Here is a 6271-nt window from a genome sequence, read left to right as displayed (position 1 = left end):
GCTGGATAGGTTTTTGCTTTCATTAGAATATACATAAACTTGTTAATTTTTCAGGCTGTACATTTTGTATATCCAAAATAGCTTTAAAGTTGAAATATTTAATTGGAAGGAGGATTCTTTTAATTTTAGTAATTTGGAGACACCTTTCTTCTCCAAATATTAAATGCTAGCGTTGTCTTAAAATGTTGCAATACTTTGATTTTGATAAACCTATCACCTTTAACATCTGATATTTTTATTATCTAGAGCTCTGTAAAAAAAAAAAAAAAAAATATGTGAAAAAAAAAAAAAATAATATGAAAACAAAATTGTAAACAGAGTTCTAGATAATAAACATTGAAGGTGGAATAGCAAGCATATTTAAAATGTCTTTTTATTCAAAATATCTATGAATACAACTCAGGTTTTGGTGAATTCTTTGTGCTGGATAGGTTTTTGCTTTCATTAGAATATACATAAACTTGTTAATTTTTCAGGCTGTACATTTTGTATATCAAAAATAGCTTTAAAGTTGAAATATTTAATTGGAAGGAGGATTCTTTTAATTTTAGTAATTTGGAGACATCTTTCTTCTCCAAATATTAAATGCTAGCGTTGTCTTAAAATGTTGCAATACTTTGATTTTGAATGACTTTATTTAAACCTATCACCTTGAACATCTGATATTTTTATTATCTAGAGCTCTGTAAAAAAAAAAAAAAAAATATGTGAAAAAAAAAAAAAAAAATAATATGAAAACAAAATTGTAAACAGAGTTCTAGATAATAAACATTGAAGGTGGAATAGCAAGCATATTTGAAATTTCTTTTTACTAAACTTGTTAATTTTTCAGGCTGTACATTTTGTATATCCAAAATAGCTTTAAAGTTGAAATATTTAATTGGAAGGAGGATTCTTTTAATTTTAGTAATTTGGAGACATCTTTCTTCTCCAAATATTAAATGCTAGCGTTGTCTTAAAATGTTGCAATACTTTGATTTTGAATGACTTTATTTAAACCTATCACCTTTAACATCTGTTATTTTTATTATCTAGAGCTCTGTAAAAAAAAAAAAAAAAAAATAATATGAAAACAAAATTGTAAACAGAGTTCTAGATAATAAACATTGAAGGTGGAATAGCAAGCATATTTAAAATTTCTTTTTATTCAAAATATCTATGAATACAACTCAGGTTTTGCTGAATTCTTTGTGCTGGATAGGTTTTTGCTTTCATTAGAATATACATAAACTTGTTAATTTTTCAGGCTGTACATTTTGTATATCAAAAATAGCTTTAAAGTTGAAATATTTAATTGGAAGGAGGATTCTTTTAATTTTAGTAATTTGGAGACATCTTTCTTCTCCAAATATTAAATGCTAGCGTTGTCTTAAAATGTTGCAATACTTTGATTTTGAATGACTTTATTTAAACCTATCACCTTTAACATCTGATATTTTTATTATCTACAGCTCTGTAAAAAAAAAAAAAAAAAATATGTGAAAAAAAAAAAAAATAACAAAATTGTAAACAGAGTTCTAGATAATAAACATTGAGGGTGGTTTTAATTAAAAGTTGGCATATTTAAAATTATGTTTATTATTATGTATAGTGCACTGTATAGTTTGTAAATTTTTTATTGTGAAGTATTGGAAAAATTGTGAAACTTTGGAACTGTGTTTATATGAGATGTATATATTCAGTCTTCAATGGCAATGGAGGACAATAAAAAATTGCTCTGAAGAAACTGACTTTTTATATAAAGAAATATCCAACATAAGTGTTCAATGATATCTAAAGAGATGAAAGACTGAGAAATACTAAAAGCTCAAATTGAAGTTTTCTATGAGATTGGTGGATTAATTGCATGAACAGTCAGACAACTGGCACACTTATGCTATAAGTATAGCTTTTAAAATAAAATAAAGGACTTGTATAATAACATTTATGTTCTATAAAGAAGAAATGCTCCACATAATGTGCTATAGAGAAGATATGTTCCAGGCCTACATATTGCTCTATAGTGAAGACAGATATTATATAGCACAGACAGATGTTCCTAAGTTGCACGAAGTATTCAGAAGACAGACAGATTCCTTTTACAATGAAGTATCTAGAACACAAAGCTTATCAGATTTTCAGCTCTCCATTTCATATTCTGATGTTTTCTTGAGAAAAAACTAAGGTATTTTGATATATAAGATTCACATGAATTTTATTTTACAAACTTAAAAAAAATATTGAATGCAAACAAAGAGAAATAATTTATCAAATCATGAAAAAATATTACCAGTAACACAAAAAGTCACAACTTGGAGTGTAAGCTGTATTAACTTTCATCTAACTGCAAGTTATAGATCATGGCCAAATTTGAAGGAATTCTTTGATCAAATTGAGAAGAATAACACCGATGGAGAGAAATAACATAGACAACAAAAATGTATAAAACAAATACCATCTCAATTATGAGATATGGTATGAATTTGCCAATTAAGACAACTTTACTTCAGTGACCACATCAAATCAATTAGTTTGATGATCTCTTAAATTTATTATAGAATTGGGGAAAAAAACCACTACAAAAAGCTATAGAATAAAAAAAAACACACTACTAAAAGCTAATTTGAACAGTTACACTTACAGATTATTTCAATTAATTGTTCAGACATGCCATTCATAAAGGTGAAATATTTTATTCCAGATTAATTGTTCATATTCTTCCTGAAAACAGAAATATGTGAAATTTTAGCTGGCGGAGATAATCAATTGAGGATTCTTTGCAAACTTGATGACTTCAGATTTCCTGTTCCATACTTGTTCTATAGAAAATCCTAGGACTTTAGAGAAGATTATATAATCTAGGTATAAACACATTACTTGAAACACTTACTGTTTTTTTAACACATACTGTTTATTGAGAAATAAAAGTTATTGATCAATGTTGAAAAGGGGTAGAAAAAAAATTAATTATTTTGTACAAAAACAAGGATTGCCAAAAAACACCTTTTTACCTAGGACCTTTTTTCTGAGGTTCAGCATCTTCATATTATTCAATCGAGCAAAATGAAATTTCCTTAAAATGGCAACAAATAATCTTTTCCTGCTCAGATAATGATTCTGTCTTTGATAATGATCACTTTAATCAAATGCCATTTTGTTCTTCAGATTGATGCAGCATTGAATATCTAAAGAGATTAGAATGGACAATATTCTGATTAATTAATGGTAAGTGTTTACATGAAGAAATCCAGTGGTTTGATTGTGGTCAATTATGCATAATACCTGAATAAATACAGAAATAAAACATTTTACAGCACTACAGTAGAATTCAGTATACGCTTTCCAATATTTAATTCAAGTCTATTCCAAAATTCCTAGCAATATCTTGTAAATCTGTTACATGTCTGGTAAATTTTAACAAATTGATAGAAATATTTTTCTGGGTAATTTTTACATGCATTGGGACCAAATTATTAGCTCAAATTGATCAGTTTTATAAAGGTATTCTCACTATACAAAGAACTGTAATATTCTCAAAGGTATAAAGTATATATAAATACTGTTCATGCAAATCATCCCCAAAACTATGAAATATTTTCCATGTTTCAGATAGATGTACAACAAATTGTGCTACAAGGTTGATAACCAGCAAAATAATTTGATAGGAGTAAAACCAAAAGAGCAGGATCTCCCCTCATACAAGGTTGGTATTCTTTAACTTCCTTAGGGAATTAATTATCCGTCCATCTGATGTCACAATGTTCTAATAAAAATAAGATGATGTGGTATGGATGCTGATGAGACGACTCTCTACCCGAGACCAAATGACTTAGAACTTAGCTAATATATCTTTCATGGTGCCAATAAGACAGAGCTGCTTATAAACTAGCTGTTTGATTTGTTCAACTTGTGAATATGATGTACTGGAAAATAACCGGTTGATTAAAGTAAATGTACTTTTGTTGTTGTTCTTCATCATAACAGCTAGTTGCTGCAGTGTCTTCAGCTATGAACTATGAAACCTATGGTCAACTTGAACAATAAATGTTCAATAATAGTAACATAACTCCAACTGGAGGTATCAACTGCATTTAATATTTTCTCATACACCTCACTGTGTTCATATCTGCATGACTTTAATAAGACATTGATATACTAAGCCTGCTTGAGGGGACAAAATCAGGGGATATATTTCTATAGTGTTGTAATTAAGTCTTCAGAACAGTACTGTACTGATCATGATTGCTGTAAAACTTTTTTTCTCAAGATTCAAGTTATGTATCCATTCTCCTTTTAAATTTGTATTATCCAATTGAATTAACTAATTAAATTGTTGTTTGTAGTTAGGAGGAACAATTGAACTGATGAACTTACAAATATATGAAAGAAAGAAAAACAGACCACATAGCATAAGGAAATAGACAGATTAAATCATAGAGTAAAGGGAAAAAGAAACTAGCAACACTCTGAAATTATCACCAATATAGACAGAGGTTATGTCTCTGAAAGTCTCAACTGATGATCATAGAAACATCTGAAGGTTATACAATATGAGAATAGCAGAACACATGGAATAAGGAAAGAGAAAAATGAACTTGTAGACTAAAGGGTAGATGATATTAGAAAAATACTGAAATTAACAAGAGAAACAATCAACAATAACCATTTTAGAGGTTAGAGCTGACTCAAGGGATGAACATACAACAAATTTTAACATATTTACAGCATAGAAAAACAATTAACACTTCCAAGACTTATATTCTTGTCAATTAAAATATATTAATGAAATTTCATTATAGTATATGGTCAGGGGGAGAGAGAGAGAGAAAGATATAGAATGGAGGGAGAGGGAGAACACTTATAATGATGAGTGGTGAGAGAGAAGAAACAAATATTGCAACTTGTAAATTTGTCTTCAACCAAAACACATGGCTTGCATTGATGTGTCTAACCTTAGACATCTGATATTTTTATTATCCAGAGCTCTGTTAAAAAACAATGTGAAAAATAACATGAAAACAAAATTTAAACAGAGTTCTAGATAATAAACATTAAGGATGGTGTAAATAGTGGGCATACGGTATTTAAAAAAAAAATTTCACCAATATATTTATGAAATTTTAAACTTATAATTGAGAATGTTTAATTAGACGTACAATTCTTTTGATTTTAGATATTTGGAGACGAAACCTGTTCTCCTCAATTTATTGTACTCTAATAGTGTCATAAATTTGCAATATTCTTATCCTTGCTTTATATACCTTGAACCTTATACCTCCAATATTTTTATTACCTAGAACTCTGTATAAACAAAAAATGTAAAAAAAATAAAAATGAAAAAAAAATAATATGAAAACAAAATTGTAAACAGAGTTCTAGATAATAAACATTAAGGATGGTGTAAATAGTGAGTATGCTTCAAAATTCACACCGGGCAACCCCACCCAAAATATTTTTATGAAATTAAATACGACATATATTATTGTGAATGATTTGTGTTTGATAAGTTTTCTTTTCATTAGTTATATTAAATTGATTGGTAAGCTGTACATTTTTCTTATGTATTGAAAATGGCTTTAAAGTTTACATGTTTAATCAGAAGTAGAATTCTTTTAATATTAGATATTGGAGACTAAACCTATCTTCCCCATATATTAAACTTAAACAGTGTCTTAAATTTGCAATATTCTTATTTTGAATGTCTTTGATTATAGCTTTACCCTTGGACATCCAATATGTTTATTATATTGAGCTCTGTAAAAAAAAAAAGAAGAAAAATTAAAAATAACAAAAAATAATATGGAAACAAAATTGTAAACAGAGTTCTGGATCATAAACATTAAGGGTGGTGTAAAAATTAGTTATATTTTGAATTCTTAAATGGCCTTATAAAAGTTTGAAATTTTAAATGGAAGTAGAATTCTTTCGATTTTAGATGTTTTGAGATTAAACCTATCATCTCTGTTTACTGTGTAACAGTGTCTTCAATTTTGCAATATTGTGATTTTGAATGTATCTTTTAACATTTAAATTCCATTCAGTAATAAAAAAATAGGTGATTTTTTCTTGTTATTCACTGTTATTAAAAATGTTTTTGTCTCACATGCCATGAAAACTTCAGAATGCAAGACATATGAATCTGGCGGCAATAGAAGCTACTTGTATTAAGCTATATATTTCAAAAATTGATAGGCTTGGAGGATTCAGACAGATGCCATGTTTTGAAGTTTCTGTCTGTCACATGTCGTTTGTCCTTGATCTCATGTTCATGGTTCAGCAACTACTTGAGCTT

The 6271-nt window shown here is 28.0% G+C and overlaps 1 long non-coding RNA gene across 1 annotated transcript; it reads left to right on the top strand.

The window, feature by feature from the left end:
* The first annotated feature begins 293 nt into the window (after positions 1-293).
* LOC134683358 (uncharacterized) lies at positions 294-6038 on the top strand. Its single transcript, XR_010101007.1, has 5 exons — positions 294-2164; positions 2681-2841; positions 3145-3204; positions 3589-3682; positions 4323-6038. It is a non-coding gene; the product is annotated as an uncharacterized LOC134683358 (long non-coding RNA).
* Positions 6039-6271: the final 233 nt, after the last annotated feature.

Source organism: Mytilus trossulus, chromosome 9, assembly GCF_036588685.1.
Source record: "Mytilus trossulus isolate FHL-02 chromosome 9, PNRI_Mtr1.1.1.hap1, whole genome shotgun sequence".
Classification (NCBI taxonomy): domain Eukaryota; kingdom Metazoa; phylum Mollusca; class Bivalvia; order Mytilida; family Mytilidae; genus Mytilus; species Mytilus trossulus.
This window is presented reverse-complemented; position numbering and strand designations above follow the sequence as displayed.